Raw genomic sequence first — 27,610 nt, 5'->3', positions numbered from 1 at the left:
TATATTTTAGTCTACATATAGAACATTATCAGTAACAATGTGTGTGTGTGTGTGTGTGTGTATATATATATACATATATATGAAGACTGAGATAGAGAGCGGGGTAGATGATATGGGGGTTGAGGTAGTTGGGAATGAAGAAACCAGCAATGGTAAAAACAAGATAATAGAAATAAAAACAACTAACATTTTCTCAAACACCTACCAATAGCTAGGCACCTTATTAGGTCTTTTAAGTTCATCATCTCACCTAGTCCTCACAACAACAATGAGGTAAAAATAAGTTGAACCCTGAAATTTTGATATTCCTTTTCTTTAACAATAGATTGTATCAAGTGAATTAAAAGAATGTATTTGCAAAGTGAATAACCATTTTATTAAATTAGAGTAGAAGCTTAAAAGTCATTGGACTGCTATAATACATGAACTACATTTTTTTCAATTAGTGCTTTCACCAACTTTATAAAAAAAGTCATATAAAGGGCTGACAATCACTATTATTCTGTTTATACTGATACCATCATGAGTTCACATATGATTAATATTTATTCCACATAAACTTATTCACAAGTTAGTACACTGTTCACTAAGAAAATATGGTAAAGTTGTCAGATTCTTGAGGTAGGGCACGATAATAAGTGCTAGAATCAATGCACTGTATGAATTGCCTTGAATAATTCTCTAGGTGTTCAAGAAGTTTCCACTTACTCTCCAGGTCTAATGAGTATTACATGCAATAATCATAATTAAAACAGAAGTAATGGAAAAATGTGCACATAGCTACAAAATACCATAATCTCAGAATTAATCTTCAGTCCCTCAAGTCTTTTTCATTTTTTATTTATTATTATTATTATTTTTTGAGATGGAGTCTCCCTCTGTCACCCCGGCTGGAGTGCAGTGGTGCAATCTCAGCTCACTGCATCCTCTGCCTCCTGGGTTCAAGCGATTCTCCTGCCTCAGCCTCCTGAGTAGCTGGAATTATAGTTGCCTGCCACCATGCCCCACTAATTTTTGTATTATTGGTAGAGATGGGGTTTCACCAAGTTGGCCAATCCAGGCTGGTCTCGAACTCCTGACCTCAAGTGATCTACCCACCTCGGCCTCCAAAAGTGCTGGGGTTACAAGTGTGAGCCACCATGCCCTGCCTGTAGAGTCTTAAATCACAAATGTTTATCAAGAAGTTTAAGTTTTGTTCATTAATTTAATTCACTCCATTCTTCGTAAAAACTCTGATATGCTAAACCTTCAATTATTCAATTGCATATTATCCATACTTTAAAAATAATTGCTCAAGTGACATATCACATGACATGACATGACATGACATTATTAATGGATACTAGTAATAGAGTGCCTACTATGTGCTGGGGAAAATATTAGTTGTTTACTATATGATCTTATTTATTCTCCATCATTCTAGTTTGGCTTTCTTATCTGCATTTTACAGATGAGGAAAATAGCTCAGTGTTACAAACTGAATGTTTGTGCCCAAATGTCTATGTTGAAACCATACTCCCAATGTAATGCCACTAGCGGATGGGGCTTTTGAGAGGTAACTGGGATTAGATAAAGTCATGAGGTTTATGGGATTAGTGCTCTTATAAAAGAGACCCCCAAGAGCTAGCTTGCTCTCTTTCTACCAGAACCACAATGAAGAGTTAGCAGTCTGCAGCCCAGACGAGGGTCTTCACCAGAACTCAACCATGCTGGCACTCTGATCTTGGACTTCCAGCCTCCAGAACTGTGAGGTTACAGCAGCCCAAATTGACTGAGACACTCAGAATAAGCTATCCATGGTCTTACAAAGATCAAGCATTGTATTAGAACAGGAACTCAAATCCACCTCGGGCTACCACAAACAATAAGAAAATTTTGCAGACTAGGAGACTATAAAGTTAACATACAAAAATCAACAGCCTTAGAAAATATAGAAGAAAAGAGCCTGTTTAGTATAGTAAGGCTGTAAGAAAGTAAGCAAGTACATAAATAAGTGAATACAATACCAAAAGGTAGACTTAATAATAAATGTTTAAACCTAAAGCCAAAAGGAAAATTAAAACATTTCAGCAAGACACAACAGTTACTGGGCAAATGGAAATAAAAAACAGATTCTTGGATAAAAAGATTCACCCTCAGAAGAACATTAATTGTTGTGATGTTAATTCATAAATTCCTTAAAATTTCAATAAAAATGCCATCAGGGATTTTCTTTTTCCTCAAGATCTGCTAGTTGATTATAAAGTTCACTTGGAAGAACAAATAAGCAAGAAAAGCCAGAAAACACTGAAAAAGAGTAATGGTAGGAGCAGGGAGGGAAGCTAACATTTCAGATATAAAAACACATTATAAAGCTTCTATAATTAAAATAATGTGATAATTTTCACATGCATAGACAGGTCAATGGCACAGAATAGAAGAATATAGAAATATGTCTGATTATATAGAAAAACTTACTACAGGGTATCATGCAAGTACTAGAAGAAACATTGATGAATTCCCTTACAAACTGAGATTGGGAAAACTGTTTCTAATTATGCTTCAATGTGATAATATCCAAGAAAGTCAACTAAACAACGGCGTATTAAAGGCAAATACCTTTTTATCAAATAAACATCATTCTCTCGATTCTATGTAAAGTAATATCTAAAATACCCCTGGGAATCACATAAATCTCAAAATTGTTGAGTAGAACAAACTTTAACAGTTTCTGTTCCTTCATCATCATTTTTAAACCCCAGCAGAAAGATCATAGTAATATCACCAAAACCCAAAAGAGCCTAAAACACACATCTGTAGGGTTTGGTTGGAAATAAACTACACTATCCTACATCCAATTCATATCTAAGACTTTTCCTTGCATTTCAGTACAATGATGCTTATGTTTTAAGAGGGATTACAATCCTTGAATATCTCAATCCATAATTTATATTAAAAAATGTATAAGTAATTTATATGTGCTAGAGGGCAAGGGCCCTTAATAGATACTTAGATTTATCCTATAATTAAAAAATAATAATAATGCAAATGTATGTCAAAGCTCTGTAAACAATATTTTCAGAAAATTTGTTGTGGAGAAGGACCCCTGGTGTCCAGCTGGATTTAAGCCAGTCTATAATATAGCCGTTGACTGCATTGCCTTCAAGTCTATTATCAGACAAATCTTTACTTACCTTGAAATGTTTGACTTCACCATAAAATATATCAAGTTTCTAAAATTTGTAAAGATTATATTTAGGAATAAAAATATTGGTAGTGTTACATTATTTCCAAATAAACACTCTGAGAAGCATGATACAGATTCTTTAGAAACGGAATACACCATCACTGACTGGCAGGAATGTATCTCAGACACAATAGTTACGGTGTCTGATTGGTGTCTCTGGAACATATAGATAGCATTTACATTTATAAAAATAAGTACTATATTCACAAGTGGCTTCTGGAAAAGCTTCTTTTAAAAACCAACATTAAAATGGCACATTGGCAAGAGACATCACAGCCTTGCTATATACTAACATTGCCTTGCAAATGAAAACCCTGTACTATTCCTTATGATCAGGGTTTCACCCATTTATTTGGTTAATCATTCAAATGGCTAAACAGACCTCTAATTTGAAAATAAAAACCAATTGATGCAATCACAAACAAGTTCTAAAATTGCGGTTTATAAAAATTGAAATCTTGTTCTAAGCCAAAACACACACACAGTTACCTTTTCCTAATCAGAGCATTCATTTCTCCTCATTATGATCTCACAAGCACATTAAAATCTTATTAACATTAATTACTTCTGAGCGCCTATGCATGAGCAGTGACAGTCGTGAGTGTGCGCGGGTCTGGATCATATCTACATTTATATACCTTGCTGCACTTTGCTTATAAAACATGTGAAAATATTTCTGCTAACACCAATTAGCTAATTTCACACACACACAGATAGTAAACTGCTGTCTCACTGCACAGCCTATCAGAAACCAGTAAACATATGGACAAACGGACGGGAAAGAAAGCAGAAACACCTCTTGAATGTGAAAACTAAAATGCCTTGTACTTGAGCCTGAATTCTTAAGGTGAAAACAAGTTGGGAGGACAAAATAACAAAAACAGAAAATAATTTTAAATGATGAAACCAAGCATTCTATTTTCTACACAGATGAGTTCAGTGATAAAATGACAGAGACAAAGAAAAACTGGCAAGCTAACAGGAGCAAACACAGGAGAAATACACAGAAATGAAAATGTCCTTCTTTACATGTGTACATGCACAAACACACATATATCTGCTCCTCTTAAATATGCTTATATTGTAATTTGAATAAAAACAATATAAACTTTACTCTGACCATAAGGTAATAGCACACTACATTTCAAAGTCAAACAGGTCTATCCTCACAAGCAAATAAATATTCCTGCTCAAACCAAATGCTTTCTGGATTCTACTTATACAAAGAACACTATATACAGGAGCCATTAATACCTACAATGGAAACTCAAAGTAAATGCAAAAACCTAGGCAGTTATAGCCACAAAGCTACATATAATTCTTATCTCTTTGCTTCACAATCTCCTCCTCTCAGAATACAACTATTTTATCATTCATACATATACTCCATCAATTTGTGTCCTTCTTTGCCTCATCATATGTCCTTCATTAGGAATATTATTAAAGAATAACCATTGATCATCACATTCACATTTTCTTTTTCGATCCATGTGCCTATCTTCTCCTCACAGCCTAGAGTATGTAAATCCAAAGTCCTATTAGATACCACTGTATCTATGTAGCCTTTCTGCCATCTTTAATTTCTTTGTTGCCATCAAACTATACTGTTTCACGAAGAAAATACCAAAAAAGTCTGTATTCCATAATGAAATTTTCAGTGAGGAAAACACTTAACCTCATTGGATTATGATACCTATGTTTGTAAACAAAAGCGAATAATAAAACTTAAACCTAAGAGTATTATACTTATTACATTATTTTAGAACATTTGACTACAAAATAAATACAGAAAGAATATGATATATTCAGCCATCCAGCACAATTCATGTTAAGTTGATATACGCAGTTAAGCTATAATTATAGCTCATGCTATAATTCCAATTTTCTACCTATTGTCCAGCAGGCTCACTGGCCTATAGTACAGCGGTCAGTGACCCATGGCAGTATAGGTATGCATCATAGAGACAGGCTACATAACAAAAGCCTAAGTGCTCTCTCTAGAGTAGAGTAGGATATATATTGGAGAAGAAATGGTAGGGAGCAGAGAGAGGGTTTCTAAATATTTTTGAAATAGTATTAAAATATTTGACATTGGTATTAATATAAAATGCAAATGGTAACCAAGAATATACTGTATTTTGTTTTAATTTAGTATTATTCAACGTGCTCATAACTGAACAAAGTTTAGTGGATACTGTCTGTGAAAACTAAAACTTGCTAATATAAGGACTATTAGCTAATAAAGTGTTAAAAATTTTCATAAAGGATAGTAAAATAATGCTAGATGCAATAAAATGGTATTTAAAGATGAGAAAGAGTTATTTCAAGTAATTTCCAGTTTACCATAACAATTTACATATTAAAATTATCATCCTTATGATGTTTACATAGACTTTGTATAGGTAAGTAGCAACCGTCACAGTAATAATATTTACTACTTGTAAACATTCTGACTTAACCAGGCTTAGCATACTACATGAAGAATGCCCTAAAACAAAAAAAAGAAAAAAAAAAAAGCCTAGAGAACTAAGAAAATAAAAAGTTGAAAACCTAATAGAATTAGTGGTTACCTGTATCATAACACAATAGCACTCTATGCTTTAAAAAAATGGATTTTTAATTAGTAAACACTGAAATATTTGTTTATAGGCCATTTATAGCCCACCAAACAAAATCTTGGCACCAAAAATTAAAGTATTACCAACAATTGCCAAATGAAGGTCAATCCATTTTTTTAATATCTAAATTAACAGATCAGTGGAAAAAATATGGGACTTGTTTTTTTAAAAGTTCAATTTATATTAACATTTTCAAGAATACATTGCATTAAAATAGATCCCAAATGATCAGAAAATTATGGAAAATCAGGAGTGAACAAAGAAACAATCTTGAGTAAATATAAAAAGTATCATCATGTTAATCAGTTAGCTATGCTGCAGAAAGCATCCCAACAATCCACTGACATATGGCCAAGATAGAACTAGCAAAAAGTGCACAAATACATTGAGACTCAGAACCCACCTTCTCTTTCATAAATGCCCCATCACAAACTGCAAAGATTAGGTGGCCAAATTTCAACATCAAAGATTCACTTGGCATTTTGAACCAGATCTAAGAATCATGGTCTTTATTTTCCAGTAAAAGCTAATAAGCTGAGACTTACTTAACTCTTTCCTGTTTTGTTTTGTTGCTGTTGTTGTTGTTGTTGTTTTGAGCTTCTCAAGGAATACTACATGTGAAAACGATAGTTCGTCATTTCCAAAAAAGATACTCATCCAGATTGTCCTCCAATCGGTGAAATCTGAGAGGTCTAAAAAGTCTTCTTTGTGAAAGCCTTACAAATATATCCAAAGATGTTGAGTCCCATATGGCTCTGATAAATGAAACCCGTTATTGTGAATTTCAAGCTCTTCCTTAAATCAAAACACTATTGGGTGAATTTGGTGCTCATGAAATAAAGCACTAATTGCGTGGCCTAACAACACTGAATCCTCTGCCTAGCAGACATTTTAAGTTGTGCCAAATTGGTTTTGGGATGTGAACAAATATCCTGGAGCCAGACTCTCTCACATGCACACACTACTCCCTGGAAGTAAGTTGGACACTCTTGGAAACTGCATTAACTCTTTCAGGCCACCAGGAAACCTAACTCTCACTAAAGGAAAGGCCTCTTTTAAGATAAAAACAAGTCATTTCATCTAAAGTTAAACCTAAGAAAGAGGTAAAAGAGCAAAAACTAATTCGTGGCTAGTTAAACACTAAAATGTCCACAGCCGTAAAATAGTCCCTATACCCCAATGGATGCTTTTTCAGATGTATACAGAAAACCTTATTTGGGCATAATTTCCAAGATATTAATAAGAGTTGTGTGCATTCAGGAAAAGAGAATTCATTTTAAGCTTAATATGCCACATTTGCCTCAGGCCGAGTGATAAGAAACTTTTGTTTCTTTGGTAATCACTCTCAGCTTATTATATCAGGAAATTTCTTGAGTTTTTATTTCACCACATGAAATATGATTTCCACACTAGAAATTTTTTTTATGGTCTTTTTATTCTGGTTCAGAAAGATGCCTACAAACATGAAGCTGAGTATTTAAATGGCAATTAATGTAATCCCATCTCCCTTGCTCTCAAATTTAGGAGTTTATAAAAACAATTTTTAAAAGCACCTAAATATAAGAAAAATGTACAAAAATGGGCTTTGTATTTCTTTCTCTTTTTTTTTAGTCTTAATTTCTTCAGCAGTAATTTCTTAGAAATAAGTTGTTTACTTTGGTGGGGCATTTTAATTAAGCATTTTATTTATAGTATGATGAAACTACAGCATTTCTTTCCCCTTTTATCTCATTAATAAATATCCTGGATTATATTTGTCCCCAGGATTACCTAAACTAACTACAATTTTACACTTTTAGGTCACTGTCATTTTGTTGCTGTCATTCATCTTTCACCTTAAAGGCTTATGAAGATATAGATAAAGCAAAAACTACTTTTTGTAGATGGAGATACCTAAATGCTTGTGAAAATGGTATTTTTCAGTCATTTCTAGTTTAAGCCTTCTGTATTTCTTAGAGAACCATATTTATTTTGTGTCAATTGGTGTGAATTTAAGAGTATTACTAGAACCCTATGTTCCACCTCCAACAAAGCTTTATATTCTAACAATTAGCCTGCATGTGCTGCTGCCACTGACTTTTAATAATACATAAAAAAAAAAAAAAACTACCCTTGTCAGCCAACCCTAAAAGGAAACTAGCTGCTATTTGCAAGTACACAGGACACAGTTGTAAATCAAATGTGTGTAGCTGCTTCTGGCTTCTATTGGTTCAAACTGCAATTCTTAGAATGGAATACAGGCTATGGGTATGTCTATACAAAGGATCTCTACCTGATTTTCACTGGGGTTTTGGATCTCTGAATAATTCATATATTTCCAAATCAAAATTTAGAGGATCTGTTAGAGCACTGGTCTGTGTGTTTACTATGTCTGATGTGATGGCATCACTTCTAAGTTCTGTTGCATATTTAGTTAGCTGCTGGTAACCAAGTAAAACTCACATTCTAGTAGAACTTGTTTGGTATCTAGAACCTGACTAAGGACACTAAGGGGTAAATGGTAATATTCAACAGATACCACATTAAAAAGTTTTCAGTAATTTTTAAGTCAACTATTTATCATATCAGTGAGAAGTTGGTCCAAAACATATTCACAACTTAGACAGAGTGATACTAGGGCCAAATAGCAACTTTCCCCTGGTGTTCAAGCACAGAGGCTAACTGGGACAGTTATAAACTTTATGGAAGTCTAAAATTCTGATTCATATTTCTACCATGGTCCTCCTTTCCAACCTAAATCCATCTAATGATATCAATTTAGGAGGAAAAGGTATCAAAATTTAGCTTATGTTCATTTCAAATACCTCAGATAACCGTAATTAGGAGGTAAAGATAAAAATGGCCTATCTTTAAATAGGTGTCCATCACATTTTTCACATTTAGAGCTCTGCCATGAGCTCAGAATTACTTATTCAATGACATTTCCTTTTTTTCAGTTATATCTTCATTACTTACATGATCCAAATAAAATAGAGAAAAAAGGCTTAACATGATGCACACTGTCCTTACAGTTCAGCTAATTCTAAATGGTTTTAATAGTCTAAATATATTTAATAACTAGCCTCTACACCTAAGATTATCAGCAGAATACTTTTTTAGATGTTAAAAGACAGTAGCCAAAGGAGAAGAGGAAAGAAGAGGTGAGTAGGGATATTAGGGGAGCATATTTATCAACAAAAAAAAGCTGGATTGTCCAATTTCCTCACTGGAGCAATGAATAACCTAGTTCCTAGTAACAACCCCAACACTGAAAACTGCTGTGTAACCGTAGGCAAGTTATTTAACTTTAACTGGCTTCCACTTCTTAATCTGTGATGCAAGCGTAATACAGCTTAAGGCACCAACTGCTTCCTGCATCCCTATACTGGCTAGTATCTTTTAAAAATTATTTCCTGGCCAAAACCTCACCCACATGCCATCAGTTATTTTCCCTCCTTTTTCCTGTCTCCTTTGCCTCTGCAGGGAAATAAAATTAGCAGTCAAAGTTAAACATGCCCAGTGGGCAAGACAGACTTTGGTTTAAGGAAAGGGATGGAGTAAGTTGTGTTAAAGCGCTATTTGGCCCCAAAAGGTTCATTGTTGGGATACTACCTCCCACAACTAGCTCCACTGGAATTTTTCTCAGGAAAATGGAGAACTGTTTTAAGATAGACATGCCCTGTAAGCTGGTCTCAAATCAAAATAAATTTAGGATATTCAAAAAATGCCCTACAGGATTTTCCCTGTGGAGCCTAAATAAATCACTGACCAAATTTTCCAATTCATGCTCTGCTGCTAAATGGGACTTTCTGCAAAATCATGTTTTAATTTCTACATCTGAAAAAGGACTATAGTTGAAGTTCTTCACTTTGGGTTTTCATTCTTCTCTCTTCTCTGATAGTATTCTGAAAGAATGCCATTTGAGAAAAGACCACTCTTAGAGAAGAAAATTGAAATATAATCCCAAATTTCAAATAAACTTGAAACTCTGCTAAAGACAAGACTATATCCCCGGTTGGTGATTTTGTGGGTCTTCTTTTTTAAAAAATGAACCTTTTAATACATAGAGAGTTGTTAAGAGTATCCCAAAAGTGTACACATATCTAAATTTATAAAATCACTATTTTCACACCTAAAGGATATATTTCAGTGCTCCTTTAAATTGTGACTGCCCTTACTGCATTTTATTGCATGTTAATAATTTGCATATTATTAAATGTATGAAAATATATAAAAATTACATTTTTAGCTATTCATACAGGATAAGTGAGAAATTGTACAAGTTTGTATACTATATGGCATACACGTGCTGTCTTTTTGTACTATGAGGCATTGTTTTTTTCAGACAAGAACATCAGGAATGCTCAGGAGTCAGTTTTTAGATTTTATGAAGCACTGAGGAATTGATGCTGTTAACACTTTCATTGAAATTAAAATGCAAACCAAATATTTCAAGACCAATAACAATGGATATGCCACGAAATTGTTGTGTTTCACAGTGTGTCATAATAGGTAAAATTGGAATTTTCCTTCAAATAATCTGTCCCATCCAAGAGTTTTAACTCTCAAATAAAAATACAAACAAAAGATTATTCACTTCAACCGATTTCCCTAGAGGATTATGCATTATTAATTCCAAACTTTACAAGATTTAAGAAATTACTAGACTGATTAAGTGTGGCAAAATGGTTTGTTCCCTACAAAGGAAACAAACTGAAATCCCACAAAGTTTAATTAGCATTTAGTGGCTCAACAAATAGAGGGACAGCCTGATTCTGAAGAGTAACTGCAAAGCAGAGTCAGAAATTTTATATACTACTGGTTAACTTTGCTGTGAAAATTAGAGTGAACCGGAATTCAATCCCAGTTCTGCCACTTACTAGATCTGCAATCTTGGGTTAACCACTTAACCATTCTAAATCTTTCTTTCCTCATCTTTAAATAGGGTTAAGAAATACCTCATAGCAAAGGCATGGTGGTTAAAAGAGATGCCATAGGCAAAGTTCCTTAACAATTCATTAACTATGATTATCACTACAATTTAGACCCCTTCTGACCATTGAGAACACATGAATTCTACATCCAGCTAAAAACCATTCTTCAATAGAAAAATTTTTTCAAAACTCAATTTACATGGTCTAAGCAACAATTATGATAGCATGTCGGGGCTAATGTGGTGCCCAAAGTTAGACATTATCATTTAACACAATGGGAACCTGGTAAAAGATTTACTGAATGAGGGAAAAATATAATAGGATGTAATAGAAAGAACAGAGACTAAATCTTGGCTTTGACTCTTAGCAGCTGTGTGAATTTGGCAATTTTTTCTGTAAGCTTCAGTTTTTTCATCTAAAAAATAGGCAGAAAACCAGTGTATGCAACAAAGTTGTTGTATGCAAAGATTAAATTAAACAGTTTGTGTGAAAGGTGCTTAGTAATAGCTCACTTCCTTAATTTTGGCATCATAGGACAAGAGTTCTAATTGGTTTTCAAGCCTAAACTTTATTCTTATATAGCAGTATCAACTCTGGCCTCCTACATAAAGTAAGATTATGTTTAGTTAAGGCATAATGTGAGAGATGAGGATAAATTCAGGTGTGACAGTAAATATATTTTAACAATATACCCTAGAAACAAGAGTAATGATTCTCAAACCTTGCAATATTGTTAGGATCTTTGGGGTAGTTTTTGCAAAATATAGTTGCCCAAATACCAGTCTAGAGACTCCAATTTTAGATATGTGGGAGTAGAACCTAGGAATCTGTGTATTTTAAAATCCCTTAGCTGATTACGACATATAATAATCAACTAAAGTCGAGTTTTCTGAAGTATGTGGGCCAGCTACAACTCAGGATGCCTGAGTTCCATTAATAATGGAGCCCAGAAATTTGAATTTTAACAAAAATCTGAAGAATATCTTGTGTATACTAAAGTTTGAGAACCACTGGACTAGAATATAGTACAATAATATTGAAAAGAATTTTTTTCATATTTGGCTATTTAAACATTTTCCTTCTATTTTTAAATAAACATTACTGTCAAAATTTATGAATGATGGGTAAAAATTTTACCTAAAGAAAATATTAGTTTTAGGGTACGTATTATCATTATTACTACAGGTTTCAAAACCAAAACGGGAAATAGAGATAACATTTTAAGTCATCTACAGAGGGTCTACCAGCACAGAAAAGTATTTCACCTAGGAAATGCCATGCGTTTCAGTGTTTCTTAAATGTGTGTGTTTTGCTTTGACTTAGTTTTTTATTATCCATTCCTTCTTTAATTAGAGCAGTAATGCCAATACATAATATTTGTATACTACTTTACTATCTATAAAGAAACTTCATATATATTAACTTAATCCCTACAATAACCTTGTGAGGTAGATAGGAAAGGTAATATATATTATCACATTTCCGCCAATAAGAAAACTCTTAAAAAGTTTATGCAACTTTCCCAATCATAAGTTTGCTGGTATTTCTGGTGATATGTGGACTGAAACCTCTAGATGTAAATTTCATGCAAAACTGTGTGAAATTTAAAACTTAGGATTCATTTCTAAGCGTTGTGAATCAAACTCAAAATAGCATGAGAGTCTCTAAACTGCAAGTAGGCCATAGTCCTCTACCAACCTGTGGGTTCATCTTACTATATAAGTTCATTGTACTTTATTTATTATATGGTTAAAGAATAGAAGGAGGGTGGAGCTCAATTAACCAAAAACAAATGAACAAAAAAGTGAAAAACAAATAAAAAATTGGAATACTCATCCATTATAATACTATTTAACCTGCCTACTTGCAATTCAATCCCCTATAAGCCCCTTTGCCTCAGTTTCCTCTTCTAAAACATGAAATATCAAATGGCACTTTCAAAGGCTAGCAATTTCCTTCTCAGCTATGATGGTACTTTAAAAAGTGCAACTAAATATACAGCTAGAATAATACTGACATTTGCCCAGTCCCTACAAAAATCCTGTCAAATCAACTAGTCCAGTCCACTCATTTTATACATAGGAAGTAGACCTAAAAAAAACTTATGTTACCCCAAATAATAGCAAATTTGTTGTAAAGCTAGAATTAAAAAAAAAAAATTATCTTTACATCAAAGTCAATTACAATACACACTTGTGAATAGGCAATGCCTTGTTTTCATAATCAAAAAGAGAAAATGGTCATTTTAATACAAAAGGAAGAAGGTAATTTATAAAGGGATGTTTAGGCAGGAAGTGGTATCAGAAGCTGTTTTTCCAAAGTAAAAAGGCTCCAAATTTATTTACAACAAAGAAATGTGTAATATATATATATATATATATATAAAATATACATATAATATATATATAACACACACATATATATACACATGAGAATGTTATAAACCAGCTAGACATAATCATTTGTTTAGACCTCAAATATTTGTATAGCTCTGTGCTGAATGCCAATAGAAGGTTCTGGAGGATGAATAAGACACAGACGCTATCCTCAAGAAGCTCAAGGTTTAGTTGGAAGATGTGCTTACAAACAATGGCAATACAATGTGAGAGCTGATATTGCTAAGTTATGCATATAAACGTTGCTGTGGGAATGTGAAAGAAGGAGCACCTCAGTGTCTGAAATGACTGAGCTTAAGTGAATATCTCTGACAATCCCTGTCTTCTCCATTTCCAATTCTAAATTAAATGCATCCCTGTTTATGCCTAGAATTGTTAAAGAATTTTTTATATATACACTGGTAGGAGAAAAGTAGTAAAGTGCACACATCCTAACTTTTCCTTGAGTAAAAACAATTTTGGAAAACTAAAATATATTACAGAATTTTGGTACAGCTACTACGAAATCAGGGTCTGAAACAATTTGCCAATTTTTTGCAAATGTCCTGTTCTTTTTTTTTTTTTTCCCACTGACTCATGCATCAGTTACTTGCACAGCAACAGGGACACAAGGTGGCACTGTCGTGCTGACATTCATTTCAGGGCCCTTTCTAAATGGACAAATTTGTAAGAGGCAAAATAGACCCTATTGTGACAACTAACACGAGTTGTAATACTGGCCGCCTTCTGGGTCTACCAACATTAACACTGGCCTAAAGAGGAGTATTTTGCATTTCATGAATATCATATCATGCCTATATAGAAATAGGACATATTCTCTGATGATTTCCCCAAAATGTCATGTGTGTATTCATAGAAATGTCCAAAGGCATAGAGTGCAGCTTTGCCATTAGGAAGTCAGAAGTGAACTGCTTGTTATTGGCAAGGCAGTGGACGCGGATCGCCTCTCCATCTAGTGGCCAGTGGAGAGGAATGGAGCCATAGTAACCATGTTGCACTTCATTCCATCAAAAACAGTCCTTTTACCAAATCACCCATAGGCAATTAAGTCCGCTTGTCTGACAAACAACAATTTTTGGTTTATGGCATTCATTCAATCATTGAACACATTCAATAATACATTATGACATGTAGTTAAGCTAAGAAAAATCATCACAAAGTTAAGGTGCCTGTGCTCTCTCAAGCCACATAAATGTCTGTTATTCTTCCCTTATTACCCACTCTAACTTTTCTCCATTTATTTGTGACTTTTAGACAGAAAATGCAAGCAAGATTATCTACATACATAACTACTTAAAATCATATGGTCTTTAAGATGAAAAAATATTTTAAAAAGCTTTTCCCCTCATTTTACAAGAAGGAAACTGAGAGACAGAGAGATGGTGATTTACTCAAAGTCACAAAATCAGAACAAAAAACCAGACCTCCAGATTTAACCACTTTAAATCCTTTTTGGTATTGATTAATACCTCCTGATTCCCCAGGAAATGCTTTTTATACCACACCATAAAGTTTCTTTCAACATACCAGGAAAATAATTTCTTAAAATGTTTTTTATTCATATATTTTCAGGCTAAGGTGATATGAATGAAACTATTGTGTATAGGCCCTACCACATCTTCATATCCATAGGTATATTTTGAATGTGTTATAAGATCACAATTATTTTTATATTAAGGAATTATATTCATTCAACATTTAGAAAGCAAAAAAGCAAGTGGGGTAGGGAATAGGTGGAATGTGCTGGTCAAAATTACTATACAAAAAATGGTTTCAGAAAGCCATTATGTGAAACAAAACCTGAATCCATTCAGACTGCTAGAAGAGTTGTTTTTTGTTTTGTTTCATATAAATTATTTGACTTTATTTTGTTTTTAAAAAGGAAACACACGTACATTTATTCAGCTAATCACTTCATCTATTTTAATTCAGCATGTGATGCAGTTTGGGGGCATGTTTTGGAAATGCTTTGTTGGTAAAGCTTCTTATCAGAACAAATTAAATCTGTCCACCAACTATAAAAATCTTCTCACAACTCCGAACCCAAGAATTAAAGGGCAAAAGGTATGAAGGAAACTTGGCAGTGGATGTTCTAGAAATGTGAGATGTTTTGACTTTCTCTTCTATGATCTTCTTTGGTGGTACCACTGGAATCTGCCTTGGAGTGCAGAGGGAATTTAGATAGATATGCTTTAGAGAGATGCAAAAACCAATGCTGTACAGATAAGTCAAATGCCTTTTAACGGGAGTTAGGGAAAAAGTATTTTTATTTCATTATACTTCTAAGTTTAGAAGCTTCAAAAGCACCAATCCCTCAGCTACCCTCAGCTATACCCCTGTACCCTCAGCTTTATCCCTTTACATTATCTCAACTTATCTCTACTTGTTTCTTAATCATCTCTAGTTGTCTCCCTTCTAGAAATGAGGTGAGGGGATAAAGATCATTGTTGATTTGGAGAACTAGAGAAAGTAAGGACTAATATAAAAAGTAAGTTATTTTTGCCTTACCTAAAGCTAAGATAATAGGTAAAAGTCACCAAGAAGATGGAGAAATTAGTAAATATGTTCAGAACCAGAGTGTATTTATTGGGCCAAGAAGAATTTTAATGTGTCCAGTATTTAAGAAGAAAAAAACCCAAAAATTTTATAAGGTCACCCTTAAAACGTATTTGTCTAGTCTATTTAAATAATAAAAGAAAGGAACATTTTTCTCACCGTTTAAATGTCCCTAAATAAGGTATTTTTGTTTATTTAAAATGACAGCCACATAGTTTTCACATACACATATATATATCAACCATTACATAGCCTGGAACATTTCTAGTTTTCTGCTAGTAATAGCTTTTTTTTTTCTTTTTTTACAAAGTTTCAAGTTGCTACCTGAAAAAACTGACAACATTAATTTTCTCTTAATTACATTCCATTTATAGGAAAGAAGCTCATACTATAAAAGGAATTGCAACAACAAATCACAATTTAATTACAACAGTAATTCACAGAAAATTTTTGAAAAGGTAAAAATGGCAAATATCTAAGCTAATTCAGTAGAAAACAAAAAAGTAAAGCCTTCTAAAAATTAGAGAAAATTAAAATTTAAATAATTTTAAATGTTTGATTTTAAAAAGTTTAAATTAAGAATTTTCCCCATAACAAAATAGTGCTACTATGTATAAGATTCATAATTATTGCCATTTCTACATTTTTAGTTACAACCAATTGGGCATCTTTTTGATATCCCAAAATCTCAACCTCATACCATAATTTTATATTTATTGAATGTAAATCCTTACATTAGTAATGCAATATAAAAACTTCCAAATAGATTGACCTTTTAAATGCATAATATGAACATTAAATTCATCATATCTCAAGACACAGAAGTATTCAGTGCCAAAATTACTTCCAATACCAAGAAGGTAAACATATTATGCTATAATTACCACATTTTCTATCAGAGTTTCAAAGGTAAGACTGAATATTCAGAATTAATAAAAATATGTTCTTCTTCCCTCTGGAAACTAGATGAATCAATGAACTCATAGTTCTTGTTCCTTGTCTCAGTATTCTCACTTGAAAATCAGTAGCCAGCTTTCCCCAAGTTAAGACAATTACAAAGGTTGCATTGGTTAACTGAAGTACAAAACACCAGGGCTAGAGTTTCAACTGAGTGTCAAAAGATTCCAGAAAGGCAAGCTCCGTGTCCTCAAGCTGATTACTTTCAAATGAACTATAGAATTACCAAAAGGCTTGATCCTGGAGTATAAGAGACGTTATGAAGCCAAAGTCAAGCATAATTTTTCCACAGTTTAGTACAGAAATAGCATGCCACTTATTCGTTATTACAGTTGAACAGCTAGAGTGGCGAAAAAAAAAAAAAAAAAGCCCTTTTTCTTATAAGCCCTTGAATACTGTTTCTAACATAGGCTGTAGTGGTTACTACATACATGATAGTAATTATAGATAGCATATTTCTTCCCATAGCCTCATCAGCTTGCCTATGCTGAATGAGAACTAAGGGAGCTCAAGGATATTTTGATATATTAAACATAATTGTCATCAACATTATTTGATGATTAATGTGTAATATCTATGTAATAGAAAAAAAAAGAATTCAGGCATTCTCGAGAATATCTAGGATATGTGTATTGCCTTCAGGCTTTTGGTAAAGAATAAAATTGATCTTGCTAGTTTATTTGACATTGGCTGTAGTTCCTGGCGATTATGCAAAATGCTAGAATTTATTTAAGCAATGGAAATATATGAAATGGGTTTTTCAAGAAAATTACAAGTTTCAAGTTTTGTAAAATACCTACACACCTATATATGACTTGAAAGCTTGGTGTAAAGTATCAAATGTAAATGCTGACTGTATTAGCATTGCAAATAATCCATAGGAATTGTATAAAATAACAAAAATGGCTTACACAGTATGAAAAAAACTATTTTAAAGGTTTGGTTTCTAATTTAATAATAACTCTGGCAGGTACACAATTGTCCAATTGCTAGTGTTTATTGTCCTTGATGGAGGGTAAACTGTTTCTATATAGGTAACACTTGATTTTTAAAATGTCCCTGAAATAGTTACATAGCCATGCAAATGAAAATATTTAGAGTTTCTTTTCAGTGCTTTGTGACTTCTCATGGTAACTTAGAGCTTCACTGGTTAAGAAAGTAAGGGATGAGGATACTATTTTACTTATGTTGTACAGTAAAATATGTTTCCCACCAAAAACGTAGCCTGTTAAAATATATTTCTAAATTGACCTCCAAGATAAGCCAGGTTTAACGTCCATTTTCAACATTTAGACTTTTGAGGCCACCCTTGAAGCTGAAGAACCCGGGAGCTAGCAGCATTCAAAGAATATCAACACCAGTTATTCTTTTGCCAGAAAAGATCACTAGTTAGCAATATTAGCCAGGTGCTGCTGCTTCAACATATCTTGCCAGATGTTGGGGTAACACGTTTGCTCAGGGCCCAAATTTGGCTTCCTATGTGGCAGCAGGACCGGCCACTACTGAGAGTTGGGCAAGTCCATGAACACATCCACTGATAATTTCTATATTTATAGAAAGCCAGAACATGTGTAGATAATCACACAATTAGATATTTATGTAGTGCCAGATTTTATGAATACGAGAATTTGTTAATTAGCACAAGGACTAATCATTAAAATTCAAAAATAGATAAATAAACAGGAATGCCATTTATTTGTTAACATTTCATGGGGAAAGTATGCAGCTGCTATCCTTTTGATGAATATAGACTTCTGGAGATAAAAATGTGCAGAATAAAAAATATCTGCAATTTTTGAAACCCTAATGAGTAAAATTCAATAAATCACTATATAGCCTTTACATTAAAAATAATCATAGTGATTTAAGTTAAAAAAAAAAAAAGAAAAAGTTTAAACTGGCAATGCTTAGCATTTGAATTATATGGTCTGGTATTCCTTTTTTTTTTTTTTTTTTTTTTTTTTTTGAGACAGAGTCTCACTCTGTCACCAGGCTGGAGTACAGTGGCACGATCTTGGCTCACTCCACCTCCCAGGTTCAAGGGATTCTCCTGCCTCAGCCTCCCCAGTAGCTGGGACTACAGGCGTGTGCCACCATGCCCAGGTAATTTTTTTATTTTCTTTTAGTAGAGATGGGGTTTCACCATGTCGGCCAGAATAGTCTCGATCTCCTGACCTCGTGATCTGCCCGCCTCGGCCTCCCAAAGTGTCCTTTTTTTTTTTTTTTTTTTTTTTTAAATCTACTGTTTGGTCCTTTTCAAAGAGCCAAAGCTGATTTTCATCAGATAGGAGTTAAAAAGCACACACACGTCACTCAGTACCAAATTGTTTTAGCTACAGGGCATGGCAAAGCATGAAATAACAACTTTAGAGCACTTCCTCATGTGGGTGTGTTAGATAACTGTCTGCTCCAACATTAAAATGAAACACACTGTGACCTGGCCAAGACTTTGGGGATCTAAACAGGCAGATATCATGTGCTGATAGGAAGAGCCCACTCTAACCAATAAGGCTGATTAATGAATTTTTCTGGCACTCTGTAGCGCTCCTGTGACACAAGCCTTTCAGCTTTCCAAATCCCTATACAGTAGAGTACAGTGGTTTTAAGTTTATTTATGTACATTTTATAATGTCCTTCTGTATTTAGATTGTGACAGTCCCTTCCAGAAAAGGCCAAGATTATTTTTCATACTAAAAATATTTTAGATCTACTGAAGGTTAAGAATTATAATGCAAAAGAAAACAGACACATTCTAAAAATTAAACCAAACATAAAAATGACTACATTATTACTTGCTTTTATTCTTGCTAGAAGGTTAAAGGAAATTTTCATTTTCTCTTGAAACTCTCTCCATTTTTTGTTTGCTTGTGGTTAACATAAACATACATGAAGTGAAATTTTTAAAAATATTGTATCTGAAAAGAAGCTGTGATGTATTTATCCACACATGTATGCCTTCGTGTCATACATGTACATGTATGCACAGATATCACTACATATATGTGTGTACAGAAAAAGAGAATGACTGATAAAGACATAGACAAAAGATTTCTATTGATAAAAACAGTAGAATTTTATATGGTCCTCACAAAGCTCACATAGAAAATGACAGGTGCATGAGACATGCACACTTTTAACATACAGTATTAGTTTTGAAACAAATTTTTGGGTCACAGTTGGAAATGGCATAAAGTATACATAAAATTGTATTTGGTAAACAAAATTATTGTGTACCATATTAACATAAAAGACTCTCCTAAACTTCCCCTTAGACCTTAGGGAAAAAAAATCTGACGAGACCTGATTGAGCGTACTTAGTATTTGTACTACTCTTGGCCAAAGCCAGCCTATCCAGTTTAAAAAAACAGTTCAGGCAAGATAAGCAAAATGAAAGTCTCAGAATAAATTTTTTAAAAGAAGAGGTGAAAAAGTCTTTCAGCGCAAAAGTTCATCACCTTCCTGAAATAATGGATTTTTAATAAACATTTTACTAGGTTTGAACCTTGAGAATGTGTTTGGGAATCTGCTCTAGCGTCCCAGGTGGGTTAAGAATATTGCTTTATGGACTTCTTTGTGTTGTCAGAGAGGCCTAATGGAATTAAGGGGGGAAAAAGTCTGCCACTTCTATTAAATAAATAATTTATTACAAAAAGATGATTGTTATTATCAAAGATCTCTACAGATCAGCATCCATTTTCTAACATTGCTCTGTATATGCCGAAACATTTGCGTGTCTATGTGACTCAAATTTTACCAAATGAATAGCAGTTTTACTTTGACAAATCTGAAATAAAATTCCATTAAGAAGTCCATTTCAAATGGACCTTATTAAAATAATCCTTTCAATTTTGAAGAACACTATTCTGGGAAAACTCTTCAACAATGTCTGCTAGTTTGAAATGTAACTTTTCCCACTATAAAAGGAAAAAAGAAATAAAGGAAAAGAAAGCACCACAAAACTGTATTTGAAATAAAAATATATTATTTATGCTCCCCAAAATGTTAAATGAATACTTACAGTTGTTGTGCAAGATGGCCTGATATACTTCATAGCTTCCACTTTGTAAAAAGATGGCCAGCCCCTCACTCCACCCTCCCCAAGCATAAATAAACAGTAACATACTAAAAGGAAACTGTCCTAGGATAAAAACTGGTTGTTAAGAAAGTTCGCATTCTTACTAACCAAAGTGATATTCCTATAAATGTAAAAGCCCATCTGCAAAATAAAAGTTAGAAAACAGAATACCTTGTTTAAAAATACATCCCCCAGATGCAATGTTTCTATGTGTGTGATGACAAAAATAATTACTCAATTCTTACCCACCCTCAGCAACTACCCCTCACCTTATGTCCAATGGCATTAAATAAACATGCTGGCAAAAAGTATTCAACCTGCTTCAAGGATTTAAACTGTAAATATGGACTTTAAACTTCAACATAAAACAAAGAACAAGAGTCTCACTTTAGTAATACCCACACTGGCAATGCAGCTAAAACTCATTGGCAAATAACTAACAAAACCGAGTTAGCAATAAATAAGGACAACATGATATATAGACAGACAGATGGAATTGCATAAACAGACAAGAAAAGCAAAGAGACAAACATACGGAAGGGTCTGTTTTAAAAGAGTGGAAGATTCTGATTTATTTGGTACTTTAGTGAGAAAAATAGATTTGTTTGTAATTATTTTTAAAGTAACAAAACTGAATCACAAGGGCACACCCCTAAGTAAGTAGGAAGAAAATTAGTAAAGGGTAGGCCTCCTACAGATGTTCTAAATTTTAAGCTAGCACTAGCTCTGTCAAACTTAAATCTGCAAATTAAAATTCAAGGAGGAAAGAATAAAGGCATTGGGGGCTAAAGGAGATGACAGAGGGGGCATTGAGGAAGCAGGAAATTTTTTTTTTTTTTTAAGAAAGTTGTCTGCCCTACCTTCTTCCCCAGCGCTGAGTTTCTCTTCTTATAATCGGTGTCTCCCTGGAAGTACAGTGTGAGTGGTAATGACTGCCTGCCTCCCTAATGAGTCCATTTTCCTGCTCTTGATGTTGTGTATATACACACACTGCAACCTACCTTACAAACCACAGAGACGGGAAGAGAGAGAGAGAGCAAGAGAGAGGAGGGAGGGGGGAAGAGAGGGAGAGAGAGACAGAGACAGAGCAAGCGAGTAAGAGAGAGAGAAGAGGAGAGAGAGAGAGAGAAAGAAAAACAGAAAGAAACAGAGAGAAAGGCACAGACAAAGCCCTCCTACCAGACAGCAGACAGCTCTCCTTCCCCTATCCAGCAAAATGCAACTCGTCTAATGCAGCAACAGGTTCAGTATTGCCAGGCTAACAGAGTGAAAAAGGTATATTCTCTATATCATTATTGCTTGCAAATAAACAGTTTAAGAGCAGCTGGCTCCACCTTCTTTATTTATGCTCCATTATGAGGAATGTATTGTTTCAGTTCTAGCAGTACATGTAATTATCATAAATACATTTTTTGCATATAAGCAGGAAATAGTGAAATGCACAGCTTATTTATGCAATCTTTTAAATTTATTTTTTAATGTGAGAAGAATGTGAACAAATCAGCTCTGACAAAAGCCTAGTAATGATTTTAAAGTCAGAGCAGTCTTAAAGGAGGCTCTGTAAGAAACAGACTCCATACAATAGGAAAACTAATCTCAGACGAAACTGATAACTGCAAAGAAGAAATCATGGCTCAGTTAATAAATCAAGACCATATACAAAATTGCAGACTTACAAAATTACAGACCAAAACAGAATTAAGCTTAATTAAGTAACTAATAGGCTAGGACCCTAGAAGAAGGGAGATTGGCTTCTCATTTGAAGCATCTAGCTGTACAAACATCACAATGCAATGTACTCTGTGTGAACAGGTGCAATGCGTATAGTACATAGTGGTACAACGACAGAAATAAATCCCATAAGAAGCTACCATCACAATCAGGACAAGATTTCATAGAATATAGGACTGAAACTACAGCAGTTACCCTTAATCTTTTATTAGGAGGGAAAAATAAAAATAATCAATGCTTCTAAATAAACTTGCCTTAAAAGATTTAAAAAAAAAAAACAGTTTTTCTTTGTCTGATACTTCTAACCAGATTTTTCCTATATTCTAGTTCCAAAATTACGCTGTTATTATACTCCTCACCCCATCATATGCTTCCCACCCACTTTCCCCATTCCCAGGTGCCCTTTCTCCTGTAAGTGATATATTTGCAGCTATAGAATTACAAACATCAGAAAACAGAACTAGTTTTAAGCCAGTCTCCTCATCCCCCAATTTTTAAAAACTAGACTCTACTTGATGAGTCATATCTCCTTCTAGCACTATATCTATCTAGACACCCATCTCCCTTAATATATTTCTATACAGTTTGGCTATGTGTGATTTAGATGGGACTTAAGAACATTATAATACAGGTAAAATTTTCTAAAGAATATTTACACACAAATAAAAAATGTAAGTGCATTTGACTTATTCAAACCCTGCATTTTGGCAACAATAATCCTAAATATATTAATTGTAAAAATCATCCTTTGTATGTGGTTTTGTGTATTAACATGCTTCAAAAATTAGAATATGTCTCTCTGCATAAACAAAACTACCTTGAAACAAAAGCTTCAATTCCTTTGTTTAAAAAACTCAGTTTTCAATTAAAAATTAAATAACTTTCAATATATAACTTATAAATCAACTGTATCTTCACCTTATTCACAAAAATCTTTAAGAATGTCAAATAAATTTTGGGTCATATTTAGAATACAGATCAATATTGCTTTAGCTATTTTCAGGGTGGATAACCTACAGCATAGACATTAGAATGCAATGGCTACCTATACATTATACAAACTATCTTGGAAAAATTTCTAGTAAGAAACTAAGAGTCCAGACCACTCTAGTCTCATTGTAATCCACCAATTCAACCTCTCTAGTGCTGCAGTAGTATATTACCCTCCCGAGGGTGGATGATTAAGCGGAGACAGACACACACTAAAAATAATTTAACAGTCCCCGACTTCAGGTCACTTGTCTGTAGAGAAACTTTTCCAAAATATATTTAGTGTGCCCAAGGTACCAGCATGTATCTCCTCCTCACTATTTGGCCTGGCAGCTCTGCTTTTCTACTATTGCCCTATTGTTTCTCCGAAGATTTATTAAAATGTGTTAAGAAAAATGTCAATTAAAAAACACATAAACCTCAGAGTTTGACAGATGGATTTGAATTAGATATTTGTATTTTCTGAATTTTTAAAATAAGATTCTAGGTATTTTATTTTGTTTCATTTTGTTTTCATTAAAGGAGAAGACAATATTTGATTTCTACCAGCAGGAATCAAAAGGAACATAAAGGACCATGAAGGCTCTTTTCAAAAAAACAACCTGAGAGCTAAATTTAAAAGGAAAACAAATCTTTTCCCTTAGTGAAAAATGAGACCGGGCACAGTGGCTCACACCTGTAATCCCAGCACTTTGGGACGCCAAGGCAGGCAGATCACAAGGTTAGGAGTTCGAGACCAGACTGGCCAACATGGTGAAACCCTGTCTCTACTAAAAATACAAAAATTAGCTGGGGGTGGTAGCACGTGCCTCTAGTCCCAGCTACTCGGGAGACTGAGGCAGGAGAATTGCCTGAATCCAGGAGGTGGAGGCTGCAGTGAGCCAAGATCATGCCACTGCACTCCAGTCTGGGCAACAGAGCAAGACTCCGTCTCAAAAAAAAAAAAAAAAAAAAGAAAGAAAGAAAGAAGAAGAAGAGGAAGAGGAAGAAGAAAAATGTACAACACCTCAAAACTTTTCCCATGTCTGTACATTTTACTAGATTCAAAGCACAATAAGTGGTACATTGTTAGTACTTACTGGAATTCAAGATATTCTTTCCCTAGTTGGGACTGGAGACAATAAGGACTGAAGAAATCATTGTAATTGACTACCATACTATGGAAGTTATAAAGTTATTAAATTAAATTGCTTCATTTGTTGATATGTCATGGGGCAATTTGGTTCTGTAGAAAGATCCTAAACTGAAAGTTAAAAATTGGTTCTATCCCAACTTGATCTATAGATTCAATTCAATCCCAATCAAAATTCCAGAAAATTATTTTGTGGATAAGAACTCACTGATTCTAAAATTTATATGGAGAGGCAAAAGACTCAAAATAACCAACATAATATTGAAAGAGAAGAACAAAGTTGGACAAATGAAACTACCAAACTTCAGGACTTACTATAAAGCTACAGTAATCAAGAATGTGTGGTACTGGCAAAAGAATAGACACAGCAGATCAATGGAACAAAACAGCCCAGAAGAAGGTCCACATATGTATAGTCAACTGATCTTTGACTTAAAAGGAAAAGCAATACAATGGAGCAAAGATAGTATTTCCAAGTGGTGATGGAACGAATGGACATCTACATGAAAAAAAAATAAATCTAGACACAGACTTTACACTCTTCACAAAAATTAACTCAAAATGGATGGATCATAAACCTAAATGTAAAATGCAAAACTCTTAGGACTCCTAAATAGGAAAAAATCTGGATAACTCTGAGTTTCACAATGACTATTTTAGATACAACACCAAAGACATAATCCATGAAAGAAATAATTGATAAGCTGGATTTCATTAAAATTAAAAAGTTGTGCTCTGCAAAAGACACTGTAAAGGTAATGAAAAGACAAGCCACAGACTGGAAGAAAATATTTGCAAAAGATGTATCTCATAAAGGACTGTTATCTAAAACATGCAAAGAATTCTTAAAGCTCAACAATAAGAAAATATTATAACCTGATTAAAAATTGGTCAAAGACTTTAACAGTCACCTCACCAAAGAAGATATACAGATGGCAAATAAATATATGAAAGGGGCTCCATATTATATGTCATTGGGGAAATGCATATTAAAAATAACAACGACATCCCACTATACACGTAATAGAATTGCCCAAACTCACAGCAATGACAACATCAAATGATGATGAGGATGTGGAGCAACAGGAACTCTCATTCATTATTGGTAGGAATGAAAAATGGTCCAGCCACTTTGGAAGACAGTTTGGCAGCTTCTTACAAAACTAAATACATATACAGTCCAGCAATTGCACTGGTTGGTATTTATGCAAAGGAATTGAAAACTTATGCCCACACAAAACCTACACACAGATGTTTATAGTAACTTTATTCATAATCGCCAATACTTGGAAGAAATTAATATACCCATTAGTAGATGAATGGATAAAATATGGTACATCCAGGCAGTGAAATATTATTTAGCGCTAAAAAGAAATGAGATATCAAGCCATGAAAAGACATGTAGGAAACTTAAATATATATTACTAAGTGAAAGAAGTCAATCTGAAAAGATTGCCTTCTATACACTGTATGTATCTATACACTGTATGATTTCAACTATATGACATTCTGAAAAGGCAAAACCACAGAGACAGCAAAAACTCACTGTTTGCAAGAGTTTAGGGTAGAGAGAGGGATGAACAGAAGAACACAGGATTTTCAAGGCACTGAAACTACTTTGTATAATACAATAGTGACAGATACACGTCATTATTTTCAAACCCACAGAAGGCACAACACCCCAAGAGTGAACCTTAATGTAAACTATGGGCCTGGAGTATTAATAATATGTCGAAGATGGCTTATCATATGTAACAAATATACGACTCTGGTGGGGGATATTGATGACAGGGGAGGCTGTGCATGTGTGAAGGCAGGGGGTATATGAGAAATCTCTGTACCTCCCCATCAATTTTACTATGAAACTAAAATTACTCTAAAAAAATAAAGTCTATTAAACAATAAATCAAAAGAAAATTGGTTCTGGTCCCAGCATTGCCACAAATAGCTTGCATACCCTGGGCAAGTCATGCAACCATCCTGAGTTTCAGTTTCTTCCTATGCTAAAAATAATAAATTTAACAGGATGGAATTGAACAGCATATCATAATAATAGTTATTATAGCCAATGCTTAAGTGCTTACTATGTGCCAGGAAGTGTTCTAAGTACTTTTTATTTCTTAACTCTTTAAAGCCTAACAATTGCCCTATGATTAGGAATTATTTTTAGTCTCATTTTCAAAACGAAGAAAAAGAGAGATTAAGTGACTTGCCTGAGATCACATAGCATAATAATAATAATAGGATTTGAACCCTGCCTGTCTAGCTTAGAGTTTATGTGCTTAATCCCTATACCATACTGTTTTACCCAATACCTAAAGATAGTTAAGGCCCCATCCAGCCATAAGATTCTGTGGTTGTGAGTCAAATCCAATAAGTCCTAATGATTTCTTACTCTATCTGGCTTACTAACACAGAATAGTGAAAATTTGCTGTTCAATACCCATAGCTCTCAATACATTTGGTTTAATGGTACAGCAACTCCATCTAAAATACATACTCTATCATGCATTCTTAAAGGTTGCATAGTTCAAGATTCAAATATCTAATAGTAAAGCAAATAATTGTTTAAAGAACTAAATAATAAACACAATAAAACATTTCCTATTTTCTATAGGCTGAGAAAGGAATGAAAAAAGCAAGAATTCAATTGTAAAGGATTGGTGTATTTTGGGGGTTTTGTTTGTATGTTTGTTTTTTGAGACAAAGTCTCGCTCTGTTGCCCAGGCAAGAGTGCAGTGGTGCAATCTCGGCTCACTGCAACCTTCGCCTCCCCAGTTCAAGCGATTCTTCTGCCTCAGTCTCCTGACTAGCTGGGATTACAGGCGCACGCCATCATGCCCGGCTAATTTTTGTGTTTTTAGTAGAGACGGGATTTCACCATGTTGGTCAGGCTGGTCTCAAACTCCTGACCTCGTGATCCACTCGCCTCAGCCTTCCAAAGCGCTGGGATTACAGGCGTGAGCCACCACTCCCAGAGAGCAAAAGTCTGGGATTAGTGGGTCAAAATGAGTAA

At 34.0% G+C, this 27,610-nt stretch overlaps 1 protein-coding gene across 41 annotated transcripts in view; it reads right to left on the bottom strand.

The window, feature by feature from the left end:
• The window catches only part of ZBTB20 (zinc finger and BTB domain containing 20), an 813,376-nt gene that overhangs the window by 743,017 nt on the left and 42,749 nt on the right, over nucleotides 1-27,610 (bottom strand). For 18 of the 41 annotated variants that reach the window (XM_074033399.1, XM_074033426.1, XM_074033421.1 and 15 more), the window contains exon 1: nucleotides 21,602-21,735. The exons of the other annotated variants lie outside the window; for them this stretch is intronic. The gene's annotated coding sequence lies outside the window, so the exon portion shown is untranslated. Of the gene's footprint in view, nucleotides 1-21,601; nucleotides 21,736-27,610 lie in introns of those variants that run through there. 41 annotated transcript variants of the gene reach the window in all.

The sequence above is a fragment of the Macaca fascicularis genome, chromosome 2 (assembly GCF_037993035.2).
Source record: "Macaca fascicularis isolate 582-1 chromosome 2, T2T-MFA8v1.1".
Taxonomy (NCBI): Eukaryota; Metazoa; Chordata; class Mammalia; order Primates; family Cercopithecidae; genus Macaca; species Macaca fascicularis.
Note: the sequence above shows the minus strand (reverse complement) of the source record. Positions and strands in the feature narration are given on the sequence as shown.